The 14,579-nt window shown below is 52.3% G+C and overlaps 1 protein-coding gene and 2 pseudogenes across 1 annotated transcript in view; 2 read left to right on the top strand and 1 right to left on the bottom strand.

Annotated features, from left to right (window-relative positions):
* LOC144668732 (uncharacterized) overlaps nucleotides 1-14,579 on the bottom strand; it is a 434,727-nt gene that overhangs the window by 270,844 nt on the left and 149,304 nt on the right. The gene's annotated exons all lie outside the window — the stretch shown is intronic.
* LOC144669083 (U2 spliceosomal RNA) lies at nucleotides 2,089-2,267 on the top strand (annotated as a pseudogene).
* Nucleotides 7,611-7,790, top strand: LOC144669111 (U2 spliceosomal RNA; annotated as a pseudogene).

The raw sequence follows: 14,579 nt of genomic DNA, 5'->3' as shown, positions 1-14,579 counted from the left end.
CTGTTGACCACAAGTCCATCAGGCAGTGGGCTGCACATATTGTAATGTGGTCCTGCGGGAAAAGGAGATAGTGAATGCTGTCGGGTGGTTTCCTGAGCTGACTGTCAAAGTAATTTGGAAGAATGCCTCATCACCAAAACTTTCAAATTAGCATTAGGATGTAGCTTGGCTGATAGTGACAAAGGCCCTCCCCATCATGTGCATGACGGGTGTGGACACCTGCCTCATCAGCTTGGATCAGGAGAAGGCCTTTGACAGAATATCGCACACCTACATGGGGGATGTGCTCTCCAAAATGGGCTTTGGGGAGGGAATTCGAAATTGGATCCAACTGCTCTACACTAACATCAGTAGCGCAGTCTCAATCAATGGGTGGGAAACAGATAGCTTCCCGATCAAATCTGGAGTCAGGCAGGGCTGTCCTCTCTCGCCTGTCCTTTTCGTGTGCTGCATAGAACCCTTTGCCGAGTCCATCAGGAAGGATCCGGGCATAAGAGGAGTGACGATCCCAGGCAGTGGAGGCACTCAGGTAAAAGCCTCCCTGTACATGGACGACGTCGCCGTCTTCTGCTCGGATCCGCTGTCGGTGCGCAGACTGATGCACATCTGCGACCAGTTCGAACTGGCCTCGGGAGCCAAGGTAAATCGTGGGAAGAGCGAGGCCATGTTCTTTGGGAACTGGGCTGACCGATCCTTTGTCCCCTTCACTGTCAGGGCTGACGGCCTGAAGGTGCTGGGGATATGGTTCGGAGGGACCGGGGCATGCGTTAGAAACTGGAAGGAGCGAGTGGCTATGGTGAAGAGGAAACTGGGCATGTGGGAGCGACGCTCCCTCTCCATTGCGGGTAAGAACCTGGTCATCAGGTGCGAGGTACTCTCGCTGTTGCTGTACGTGGCGCAGGTCTGGCCCATTCCAGACTCCTGCGCGACGGCGATCACTCGAGCCATCTTCCGCTTTATCTGGAGGTCGAAAATGGATCGTGTCCGCAGGGACGCGATGTACAAGCCTCTAGATAAAGGGGGAAAAAACGTGCCCAACATCGCCCTCATACTGATGGCCACCTTTGTGTGCGGCTGCATCAAGCGGTGCGTAGACCCTCAGTACGCAAACACCAAGTGTCACTACGTGCTGAGGTTCTACCTGTCCCCGGTGTTGCGAAGGATGGGTCTGGCCACGCTGCCGCGGAACGCTCCAAGTAGTTGGACCGTGCCGTACCACCTGTCCCTGGTGGAAAAATTTATGCAGAAAAACACCTTTGACCACAAGTCCATCAGGCAGTGGTCAGCACGTAACGTCCTAGAGGCCCTGAGGGAAAAGGAGAGGGTGGACCCTGTGGGATGGTTCCCCGAGCAGACTGTCAAAGTCATTTGGCAGAATGCCTCATCGCCAGAACTTTCCAACAAGCACCAAGACGTAGCTTGGCTGGTGGTGAGAAAGGCCCTCCCCGTCAGATCCTTCCTACACGCCAGGAGTCTCACCCCCTCTGCACGTTGCCCTCGAGGTGGCTGTGGTGGGGAAGAGACCGTTGTTCACCTCCTTGTGGATTGTGCCTTTGCAAAGAAAGTCTGGAGAGAGATGCAGTGGTTGCTGTCGAGGTTCATCCCGAGCAGTTCTGTGACACAGGACTCTGTGCTCTACGGGCTGTTCCCAGGGACACACACCGAGACAAACATCGACTGCAGCTGGAGGATCATCAACTCGGTGAAAGAGGCGCTTTGGTCTGCCCGAAACTTGTTGGTCTTCCAGCACAAAGAGTTGTCCCCGACCGATTGTTGCGGACTGGCACAATCCAAAGTCCAGGACTACGTGCTGAGGGACGCACTAAAGCTTGGGGCAGCTGCCGCAAAGGCGCAATGGGGAAGGGTCGCTGTCTAAGACCTTTCTACCACAGCGCACCGAGAGACTGGGAACTGTTTAGAGCCCCTCGGGCTGTACAGATCAAAATGAAAGGCTGTAAATGATTGTAATATTGTTTGTACTGATGCACCTGGTGATACATTTTGTAAAAGTTTAACCTGGATTGTACCCTTGTAATGTTGTTTTTGAAATGGTTTGAAATGTGGTTGAAGATTTTTTATGAATAAAGTATATTTTTACAAAAAAAAAAAAAAAATCTGTTCTTATCAGTTTAATATCTGATACGTCCCTTATCTGGGGACCATATATTAAATTGATTTTTGGAGCAGGGAGATGGAATAGGGGCTTGCTCCGTCCACTCCACGCATCGACCCGGTATTGCAGTATCTCTGGGAATGGTGCACCACCCCTTTCCAGGGGATTTTCAATGCTAAAAATAGTTTTCTTACAAACATCTGCTTTCTTTACTTTTCAACATGCACATCTTTCAAAACACAACTTTCTTTCTTTCTCATCGCTTCTCGGCCTATTAGCTAACATCAAGTGTTGCAGGGGCGACACCATGGTCCTGCCAAGGCAAGGTCGGGATGGAAGGGCGATAACCAATCGCAATCCAAATCCATACCGTGGGTTACCTATCACCGTCCGAGTCACGGTGAACCACAGCGAAGGAGGATCACCTATGGATCGGGGCTTCTTCACCAGGAGGATCCTGTTGAAGGCATGCGGCTTCCAAGCTACGGAGATCTTCACCCTGCACGACTCCCGCAAAGGTGGTTATTTTGACGTCACGTTCAAGCGAGTGGCAGACTGCGTCCGGCTCCTGAGGGTGTTCGAGGAGAAGAGGGACCTGCCGGAGATGAAGATCCTGACGGCGGAGCCGCACTTCTCTCTGCCGTTGCAACGGGAACGTGAGGTGATGGTGCATGTGTACAACCCCTTCGTCCCTGTCGCCGACGTGGTCACCTTCCTCACCAGGTACTTCGATAAGGTGGGGAGCGGCACCGAGATTCGAGACGACTTGGGGATCTGGACAGGCAAACGCCTGTTTAAGGTCACGCTAAAGACCGATGGTAAGGGAGCCATTTTCCACCCTCCCTCCAGTTTCGCTATCGGGGGAAACCGTGGCTACCTGGTCTACGCTGGGCAACCCAAGCATTGTCGCTCATGCGGCAAGGCTGGTCATGTGGCGGCCAAGTGCAGCGCCTCCCTCTGCAAGATCTGCAAACAGGAAGGGCACCAGACAAAAGACTGCAAACAGGCCAAGTGCTGCAACCTGTGTGGCGAGGCAAGTCACCTCTACAGGACCTGCCCCAAACGCTGCCGTACTTACGCACAGGCAGCCAAAGCCGACCAGGGGGAAGCAGAAGAAAGGTTCCGTGTCACTCCAACCACCAAGGCCCCCAGGGAGCTCAACGGGACAAAGGAGGACACAGAGAGAGACAAGGTGGAGAAAGAGATTGAGGCAACAGAGAGCCAATCAGCAGCACTACCCCCTGTACCTCCCAGACCTCAGGACAGCGAATCAATGGAGGAGGAGGCAGCAGTGGAAAAGCAGCAGGGGGAGTGGCGGACGGTGAAGAACAAGAAAAGTAAGAGGGAGCGAAGAAGAAGCAAAGGCGTTTCCCAGAGAAGCGGCAAGAGGCGTCTCCCATCCGACACGGATGACAAGGGCAGCAGCTCTTCGGATGATGAAGTGCCAGAGCGGCACCGACAGAAGAGGCGGCAAAGCTCCAGGGCGTTGGAGGACGAGACACCCGAGCTCCAGAAAATTGGAGACAACAAGGAGACCAGCGCACCCCAACTTTGCCTGCAACCTGAGGAGGCCAGTGCACCACAGCCCCTGGAATCTGGGAGCAGTGAGGCAATCATCGCACCCCAGCTCCAGGAAGCCGGGAACAGCAACACCCCAGAGGGGGTGAGTTTTGGAGAAGCTTCTCCAGCAAAGGTCATCTCAAAACCCGCTCTCTACGTGAACCTCCAGATGCCACTGGAGCAGAACACGGCCAAGGAGATCTACCTCAGCCCATCCAAAGTGAAGGAATTTGAGCTCACTACGGGTATGAAGGAGCAGACTAAAGGTCTGGGACTCTCAGAGACAGTGGGTTTGGTAGGAGAATAAATGCTTTAAAATGGGTTTAAAGATTGTATCCATAAATGTGCGTAGCATTAAATCTACTACGCGATGTGTTGCGACCTTGGACTACCTAGCCAAGGTCAAAGCTGACCTGTTGTTTCTGCAGGAGTGTGCGATACCGCACCTCAGCTCCTACAGGCAATGGTCACGATGGTGGTCCCACGGGCCATCGATCTGGTCGGGCGGAAACGACTCTCGTTCCTCCGGCCTGGGTATTCTGCTGCGGGGAGGCAACTTCACCGTCTCCGAGGTCAAGGAGGTGGTGGGCGGGCGACTCCTCGTAGCAGACGTAATGTACAAGAAAGCTCCACTCCGGTTAATTAACGTGTATGGCCCGGCACAAGGGGCTGAGCGGCTGGAGGTTTTTCAGCAGCTCCCACTGCTGCTGGCGACCTCCAGGCCGGTCATTCTGGGCGGGGACTTCAACTGCATCATCGATGCGGCTGGACGATCCGGCAGGGCCGGAAGCAGATTGGACGCTACGTCCAGATCCCTGATGGAAACAGTTAAGGATGCCAAGCTGCACGACGTCTTCAGCAACCCTGCAGACGGAGCGCAGCGTAGATACACCTGGTCGCGGCCAGACGGGTCCATTCGTTCCAGGATAGACTTCCTCTTTGTGTCCCGTGCATTCACAGTCAGATCCACCGAGGTCAAGCCGGTGTTCTTCTCTGACCACTGCCTCCTACTGGCGGACTGCCACTTGGAGGAAGACCTGAGGGTGGGCAGGGGGGCATGGAAGCTAAATGTGCAACTGCTGACCCCAGAGAACATTGAGGAGCTCAAGAGGGATTACAAAGGTTGGAGAACCGTGAAACCCCTCTTTGAGTCCCTGACACACTGGTGGGAAGTGATCAAGGGAAGCATCAAGAGGTTTTTCATCCGCAAAGGCACCCAGAAAGCTAGAAAGGAACAGAGGGAAATGTCCCGACTCCAGGAAAAAATGCAGAATCTGCTCCGGCTGCAGTCGATGGGGGTCGATGTCAAGGAGGAGCTCCAAGAGGTGAAGGGCCAGCAAGCCTCGCACTTTGCCTCGGAGGCCTCCAAGATCATCTTCCGTTCCAGAGTCCGCTCCGTGGAGCAGGATGAGACGTGCTCACGTTTCTTCTTCCAAAAGGTACACAGAGAGCGCTCTGTGATCAGCAGCCTGAAGGAAGAAGACGGCTCAGTAAAGTCATCACGGTCCGACATTCTGAGGATCAGCAAATCCTTTTATGCCGGACTGTATGACGTGAAGCCCACGGACAGCACGGCCTCCCAGTCCTTCCTGTCCTCTATCACGGAGGTCTTAGACCACAGTACGCGGGAGAGCCTAGACAAACCGCTAACTCCTGACGAACTGACTAAGGCCCTCGAGTCCTTCGAGAAGAGTAAAACCCCCGGAAGCGACGGCCTGCCGGCGGAGTTGTATTCGGCTCTGTGGGACTTGATCGGCCCAGACCTGCTAGAAGTGTACGAGAGTATGCTCCTGGCCGGCAGCATGTCAGAATCCATGAGGAAAGGCATCATCACCCTCATCTACAAGCACAAGGGGGAAAGGGAGGAAATTAGAAATTGGCGATCCATTTCACTGTTGAATGTGGACTATAAGATTCTGTCCAAGGTCATCGCCAACCGGGTCAAATCCGCTCTGGAATTGGTGATTCACCCTGACCAGACCTGCTCTGTGCCAGGCAGGAAGATCTCTGACAGCCTGGCGCTGCTCAGGGATACGATTGCCTATGTACAGGACAGGGGTGTGGATACCTGCCTCATCAGCTTGGATCAGGAGAAGGCCTTTGACAGAATATCGCACACCTACATGGGGGATGTGCTCTCCAAAATGGGCTTTGGGGAGGGAATTCGAAATTGGATCCAACTGCTCTACACTAACATCAGTAGCGCAGTCTCAATCAATGGGTGGGAAACAGATAGCTTTCCGATGAAATCTGGAGTCAGGCAGGGCTGTCCTCTCTCGCCTGTCCTTTTCGTGTGCTGCATAGAACCCTTTGCCGAGTCCATCAGGAAGGATCCGGGCATAAGAGGAGTGACGATCCCAGGCAGTGGAGGCACTCAGGTAAAAGCCTCCCTGTACATGGACGACGTCGCCGTCTTCTGCTCGGATCCGCTGTCGGTGCGCAGACTGATGCACGTCTGCGACCATTTCGAACTGGCCTCGGGAGCCAAGGTAAATCGTGGGAAGAGCGAGGCCATGTTCTTTGGGAACTGGGCTGACCGATCCTTTGTCCCCTTCACTGTCAGGGCTGACGGCCTGAAGGTGCTGGGGATATGGTTCGGAGGGACCGGGGCATGCGTTAGAAACTGGAAGGAGCGAGTGGCTATGGTGAAAAGGAAACTGGGCATGTGGGAGCGACGCTCCCTCTCCATTGCGGGTAAGAACCTGGTCATCAGGTGCGAGGTACTCTCGCTGTTGCTGTACGTGGCGCAGGTCTGGCCCATTCCAGACTCCTGCGCGACGGCGATCACTCGAGCCATCTTCCGCTTTATCTGGAGGTCGAAAATGGATCGTGTCCGCAGGGACGCGATGTACAAGCCTCTAGATAAAGGGGGAAAAAACGTGCCCAACATCGCCCTCATACTGATGGCCACCTTTGTGTGTGGCTGCATCAAGCGGTGCGTAGACCCTCAGTACGCAAACACCAAGTGTCACTACGTGCTGAGGTTCTACCTGTCCCCGGTGTTGCGAAGGATGGGTCTGGCCACGCTGCCGCGGAACGCTCCAAGTAGTTGGACCGTGCCGTACCACCTGTCCCTGGTGGAAAAATTTATGCAGAAAAACACCTTTGACCACAAGTCCATCAGGCAGTGGTCAGCACGTAACGTCCTAGAGGCCCTGAGGGAAAAGGAGAGGGTGGACCCTGTGGGATGGTTCCCCGAGCAGACTGTCAAAGTCATTTGGCAGAATGCCTCATCGCCAGAACTTTCCAGCAAGCACCAAGACGTAGCTTGGCTGGTGGTGAGAAAGGCCCTCCCCGTCAGATCCTTCCTACACGCCAGGAGTCTCACCCCCTCTGCACGTTGCCCTCGAGGTGGCTGTGGTGGGGAAGAGACCGTTGTTCACCTCCTTGTGGATTGTGCCTTTGCAAAGAAAGTCTGGAGAGAGATGCAGTGGTTGCTGTCGAGGTTCATCCCGAGCAGTTCTGTGACACAGGACTCTGTGCTCTACGGGCTGTTCCCAGGGACACACACCGAGACAAACATCGACTGCAGCTGGAGGATCATCAACTCGGTGAAAGACGCGCTTTGGTCTGCCCGAAACTTGTTGGTCTTCCAGCACAAAGAGTTGTCCCCGACCGATTGTTGCGGACTGGCACAATCCAAAGTCCAGGACTAGGTGCTGAGGGACGCACTAAAGCTTGGGGCAGCTGCCGCAAAGGCGCAATGGGGAAGGGTCGCTGTCTAAGACCTTTCTACCACAGCGCACCGAGAGACTGGGAACTGTTTAGAGCCCCTCGGGCTGTACAGATCAAAATGAAAGGCTGTAAATGATTGTAATATTGTTTGTACTGATGCACCTGGTGATACATTTTGTAAAAGTTTAACCTGGATTGTACCCTTGTAATGTTGTTTTTGAAATGGTTTTGAATGTGATTGAAGATTTTTTATGAATAAAGTATATTTTTACAGAAAAAAAAAAAAAAATCTGTTCTTATCAGTTTAATATCTGATACGTCCCTTATCTGGGGACCATATATTAAATTGATTTTTGGAGCAGGGAGATGGAATAGGGGCTTGCTCCGTCCACTCCACGCATCGACCCGGTATTGCAGTATCTCTGGGAATGGTGCACCACCCCTTTCCAGGGGATTTTCAATGCTAAAAATAGTTTTCTTACAAACATCTGCTTTCTTTACTTTTCAAAACCCAACTTTCTTTCTTTCTCACTCACCCGCACCATCTACACACAAAAAACACGCACGCTCACCCAACGCTCACAGACACCACTCTCATCTCACAAACACTCTACCTCACTCATACAAAAACATCTTTCACTTGCAAATACACCTCTCAAACACTCTCTCAGCTGCACCTTTCGCCTCACAACATTTTCAACCAGCTCTCTGCTGCCGCTCCCGCCCGCTGCTGCTGCTGCTGCTGATACAGCAACAGTCAAAACTCACACCTCAAAGCTCACACACTTTACACAGCTACTCGGAAACGTCTACATCCACGTTCACACAATCCTTACACTGCACAAGGAGCCCATTCCGCCCGTCGTGACTGCACCAGCTCTCCCAATGAACATTTCACTTCGTGCCATTCTCCTGCCTTCTCCACGTAACCCAGCACATGCTTTCTTTTCAAATAATCATCTCATTCCCTCTTCAATTGAACCTGCCTCCGCCACGCTATCAGGCGGTGCATTCTAGACCCTGACCACTCGCTGCTCCTATCACTTTTGCTTCTTCTGCTAGTTACTTTAAACCTGTGCCCGCTCCTTCTCGATCCTTTCATCGGTGCAAGCAGTTTCTCCCTATCTACTCTCTCCAGATACCTCATGATTTTCAATTCCTCTATCAAGTCTCCTCTCAGACTTCTTTTCCCCAAGGAATACAGTCCCAACTTCTCCAATCTTACTTCATAACTCAACTTCCTCGCCCCTGGAACCAAACTCGTAAACCTCTTCTGCACTCTCTCCAATGCCTTCACTACCCTCCTAAAATGCAAGTCAAAATGCAATCCATCAGAGTCAGCATGGCTTTATGAAGACTAAATCGTGTTTGACTAAATTGCTAGAGTTCTTTGAAGATGTGACAAGCAAAGTGGATAATGGCGATCCTGTAGATGTAGTATGTCTGGACTTCCAGAAGGCATTTGATAAGGTGCCGCACAAAAGATTAATACACAAGATAAGATCACACGCAGCTAAGGGTAATATATTTGCTTGGATAGAGCTTTGGCTAACCAACAGAAAGCAGAGAGTCAGGATAAATGGGTCTTTTGTGGATGGCAAGCTGTAACTAGTGGGGTGCCACAGGGTTCGGTCCTTGGGCCCCAACTATTTACTTGGATTCAGGAGTAGAAGGTACCATAGCTAAATTTGCAGATGACACCAAAATAGGTGGGAAAGTAAGTTGCAGTGAAGAAATGAGAAATTTACAAATGGATATGGACAGGTTAGGTGAATGGGCCAAAATTTGGCAGATGGAGTTTAACGTGGATAAGTGAGGTTATCCAGTTCAGCTCCTACAGGCAATGGTCACGGTGGTGGTCCCATGGGCCATCGATCTGGTCGGGCGGAAATGACTCTCGTTCCTCCGGCCTGGGTATTCTGCTGCGGGGAGGCAACTTCACCGTCTCCGAGGTTAAGGAGGTGGTGGGCGGGCGACTCCTCGTAGCAGACGTAATGTACAAGAACGCTCCACTCCGGTTAATTAACGTGTATGGCCCGTCACAAGGAGCTGAGCGGCTGGAGGTTTTTCAGCAGTTCCCACTGCTGCTGGCGACCTCCAGGCCGGTCATTCTGGGCAGTGACTTCAACTGCATCATCGATGCGGCTGGACGATCCGGCAGGGCCGGCAGCAGATTGGACGCTACGTCCAGATCCCTGATGGAAACAGTTAAGGATGCCAAGCTGCACGACGTCTTCAGCAACCCTGCAGACGGAGCGCAGCGTAGATACACCTGGTCGCGGCCAGACGGGTCCATTCGTTCCAGGATAGACTTCCTCTTTGTGTCCCGTGCATTCACAGTCAGATCCACCGAGGTCAAGCCGGTGTTCTTCTCTGACCACTGCCTCCTACTGGCGGACTGCCACTTGGAGAAGGACCTGAGGGTGGGCAGGGGGGCATGGAAGCTATTCGTGCAACTGCTGACCCCAGAGAACATTGAGGAGCTCAAGAGGGCTTATGAAGGTTGGAGAACCATGAAACCCCTCTTTGAGTCCCTGACACACTGGTGGGAAGCGATCAAGGGAAACACCAAGAGGTTTTTCATCCTCAAAAGCATCCAGAAAGCTAGAAAGGAAGAGAGGGAAATGTCCCGACTCCAGAAAAACATGCAGAATCTGCTCCGGCTGCAGTCGGTGGGGGTCGATGTCAAGGAAGAACTCCAAGAGGTGAAGAGCCAGCAAGCCTCGCACTTTGCCTCGGAGGCCTCCAAGATCATCTTCCGTTCCAGAGTCCGCTCCGTGGAGCAGGATGAGACGTGCTCACGTTTCTTCTTCCAAAAGGAACAGAGAGAGAGCTCTGTGTTCAGCAGCCTGAATGAAGAAGACAGATCAGTAAAGTCAGCGCAGTCCGACATTTTGAGGATCAGCAAATCCTTTTATGCCGGATTTTATGACGTGAAGCCGACGGACAGCACGGCCTCCCAGTCCTCCTTGTCCTCTATCACGGAGGTCTTAGGCGACAGTACACGGGAGAGGCTGGACAAACCGCGAACTCCTGACGAACTGACTTAGGCCCTTGAGTCCTTCGAGAAGAGTAAATCTCCCCAGAAGCGACGGCTTGCCGGCGGAGTTGTATTGGGCTCTGTGGGACTGGATGGGCCCAGACCTGCTAGGGGTGTACGAGAGTATGCTCCTGGCCGGCAGTATGTCAGAATCCATGAGGAAAGGCATCATCACCCTCATCTACAAGCACAAGGAAGAAAGGGAGGAAATTAGAAATTGGCGACCCATTTCACTGTTGAATGTGGACTATAAGATTCTGTCCAAGGTCATCGCCAAGCGGGTCAAATCCGCTCTGGAATTGTTGATACACCCTGACCAGACCTGCACTGTGCCGGGCAGGAAGATCTCTGACAACCTGGCGCTGCTCAGTGATACGATTGCCTATGTACAGGACAGGGGTGTGGATACCTGCCTCATCAGCCTGGATTAGGAGAAAGCCTTTGACAGAATATCGCACACCTACATGGTGGATGTGCTCTCAAAATGGGGTTTGGGGAGGGAATTCGCAATTGGATCCAGTTGGATCCTACTCTACACTAACATCAGTAGCGCAGTCTCAATCAATGGGTGGGAATCAGATAGCTTTCCAATTAAATCTGGAGTCAGGCAGGGCTGTCCTCTCTCGCCTGTTCTTTGCTGAGTCCATCAGGAAGGATCCGGGCATTAGAGGAGTTACGATCCCAGGCAGTGGAGGCACTCAGATCAAAGCCTCCCTGTACATGGACGATGTCGCCGTCTTCTGTTCTGATCCGCTGTCGGTGTGCAGACTGATCCACATCTGCGACCAGTTCGAACTGGACTCGGGAGCCAAGGTAAATCGTGGGAAGAGCGAGGCCCTGTTCTTTGGGAACTGGGCTGACCGATCCTTTGTCCCCTTCACCGTCAGTGCTGACGGCCTGAAGGTGCTGGGGATATGGTTCAGAGGGACCGGGGTATGCGTTAGAAACTGGAAGGATCCAGTGTCTATGGTGAAAAGGAAACTGGGAATCTGGGAGCGACGCTTCCTCTCCGTTGCGGGTAAGAACCTGGTCATCAGGTGTGAGGCACTCTCGCTGTTGCTGTAGTTGGCGCAGGTCTGGCCCATTCCAGACTGCTGCGCGATGGCGATCACCCGAGCCATCTTCCCCTTTATCTGGAGGTCGAAAATGGATCGTGTCCGCAGGGACGCGCTGTATAAGCCTCTAGATAAAGGGGGAATAAACGTGCCCAACATCGCCCTCATACTGATGGCCACCTTTGTGTGCGGCTGCATCAAGCGGTGCGTAGACCCTCAGTACGCAAACACCAAGTGTCACTACGTGCTGAGGTTCTACCTGTCCCCGGTGTTGCGAAGGATGGGTCTGGCCACGCTGCCGCGGAACGCTCCAAGTAGTTGGACCGTGCCCTACCACCTGTCCCTGGTGGAAAAATTTATGCAGAAAAACACCTTTGACCACAAGTCCATCAGGCAGTGGTCAGCACGTAACGTCCTAGAGGCCCTGAGGGATAAGGAGAGGGTGGACCCTGTGGGATGGTTCCCCGAGCAGACTGTCAAAGTCATTTGGCAGAATGCCTCATCGCCAGAACTTTCCAACAAGCACCAAGACGTAGCTTGGCTGGTGGTGAGAAAGGCCCTCCCCGTCAGATCCTTCCTACACGCCAGGAAGCTCACCCCCTCTGCACGTTGCCCTCGAGGTGGCTGTGGTGGGGAAGAGACCGTTGTCTACCTCCTTGTGGATTGTGCCTTTGCAAAGAAAGTCTGGAGAGAGATGCAGTGGTTTCTGTCGAGGTTCATCCCGAGCAGTTCTGTGACACAGGACTCTGTGCTCTACGGGCTGTTCCCAGGGACACACACCGAGACAAACATCAACTGCAGCTGGAGGATCATCAACTCGGTGAAAGACGCTCTTTGGTCTGCCCGAAACTTGTTGGTCTTCCAGCACAAAGAGTTGTCCCCGACCGAGTGTTGCGGACTGGCACATTCCAAGGCCGAGGACTACGTGCTGAGGGACGCACTAAAGCTTGGGGCAGCTGCCGCAAAGGCGCAATGGGGAAGGGTCGCTGTCTAAGACCCTTCTGCCACAGTGTACCGAGGGACTGGGAACTGTTTAGAGCCCCTCGGGCTGTACAGCTCACAATAAATGTACGCCCTTTGTTTTGATCATTTCCGATTTCATGATCTATCTCTAAATCACAAAATCTTGATACTGCTTTGTGATGTCACAGAATTTTTTACAGTGTGGAAGGAGGCCATTCGGCCTATCAAGTCTGCACTGGGTCTCTGAAAGAGCCTTCCACCTAGTCCTACTCCCCTGCCTCATCCCCGTAACCTTGCACATTCTGTCTTTTCAGGTAACGATCCAATTCCCTTCTGAATACCTCGATCGAATCTGCCTCCAGCACCCTCTCAGGAATTTTGTTCCAGACTCCAACCACCCTCTGGGTGAATTAATCTTTCCTCACATCACATTTACTCCTTTTGCCAATTATTTTGAATCTGTGCCCTCTAGTCCTTGATGTTCACTTGAGTGGAAACAGTTTCTCACGATTTACCTTGTCCATATCTCTCAGGATCTTGAATACCTCCACCAACTCTCCTCACAGCCTTCTTTTCTCCAAGGAAAACAGTCCCATCCTCTCCAATCTATCCTCATAGCTACAGTTCTTCATCCCGGGAATCATTCTTGTGAATCTCCTCTGTACCCTCTCCAATGTCTTCACATCCTTCCTCAAGTATGGCGCCCAGAACTGGACGCAGTATTCCAGATGAGGCCTAATTAGTGTCTTATACGAGTTCAACATGACCTCCTTACTCTTGTACTCAATGCCCCTATTAATAAAGCCTAAGATACTATCTGCTTTATTAACTGCTCTCAACACGTCCTGCCATCTTCAATGGCCTATGTACGTCTGAGTTCCCTCTGTTTGTGCACCTCTTTTAGAGGCTCTTCCTTTATTTTATGCTGTCTCACCATATTCTTCCTGCCAAAATGGTTCACCTCACACTTCTGTACATTGAACTTCATCTGCCACTTGTCTGCTCAATCCACCAACACGTTGAAAGAACCGAGGAATACTCTGGTACAAAAGTTCAACACTCGGAGTCCAGATGCAATATTCAAGTGGTTCCTTTATTACGCATGCGGGGAGCAAACACTGGGCAATCCAGGCACTTCTCCACCGAGGTTCAAATGAGCACAGTTTATATATCTTTTATTATCAGTAACTTAATGGTATTAATTAGACAAAGGCCACAGCACAATGACCCCCTGGTTGACTGAGACCTGATCCCTTTGTTGGACGTACATTATTCACGCGTGTCCGATACTAACTGGGAGCCGGGGTTCCCTTGTATCCTGAGCGGGTGTGATGGTTTCCTCTGTGGGTAATTTCTAATATACAACCCTCCGTTCGGTTGTACCCACATTTGTCCAGCACCACCCCCGTTCCAACTGGTTGGGAGCAAATTGTGAGGCTACCTTTCCTCCTGCACCCACTCAGTGATACCCCGTGTATGCCCTCATTCTTGCGTATGGCATGCATATCTATGGGGTAGTACCGGAGGGAGTCATTGTCTCGGATTAACCCAATGTTCTCCACTTGGTACTGAGGGTGTGGGCCCGTGTCTGCTGTGACTGAGGGGATTGCCCATACCTATCACGTTCATTTGGTTTGAGGTGCACTTCTGAATCACCGCATACACCCTGGTCACTCCTTTCAATGTACATGCGTCGATGACGCCTGGGTTCTTGGCCATCCCCCACTACCGGGCACTGTTGATCCAGCCCAGTACCTCCCCCCTTTGGATCTGGCCCAGATTGTGTCTTAATTGCCCGATCATCCACCGGCCGTAAGCTGGCTTTTTTGGGTGCTGCCCTCTTGTCGTTCCTCCCTTTCTGTTAATTGGCTGGTGGCTTTAGCATGGGTCTCTATAACGTGTACGCTTTCCAATACAGATGCCACACTCTTGCCCCCTACGGCCGCTGCCGTTTCACCACCCCTCGCTACTCTCATGAGCAAGCTGCCTCATGATCCCTTTAAGATTCGTGACCTCGGAGTTGATTCCTTGAATGTCGAGAGAGTTTACCAGGGAAGTCCCTGTGTTCACCCCTGTCAGTACATTGTTAACTAACTCTCTCTCCTGGCGGTGGAAAGCAGGATGTCCCCTGAATCTAGTGGCACCCGTGGCGTCGGCCGGCTGATTTATCACA

This window comes from Cetorhinus maximus, chromosome 28 (assembly GCF_964194155.1).
Source record: "Cetorhinus maximus chromosome 28, sCetMax3.hap1.1, whole genome shotgun sequence".
In the NCBI taxonomy this organism is placed as follows: Eukaryota; Metazoa; Chordata; class Chondrichthyes; order Lamniformes; family Cetorhinidae; genus Cetorhinus; species Cetorhinus maximus.
Note: the sequence above shows the minus strand (reverse complement) of the source record. Positions and strands in the feature narration are given on the sequence as shown.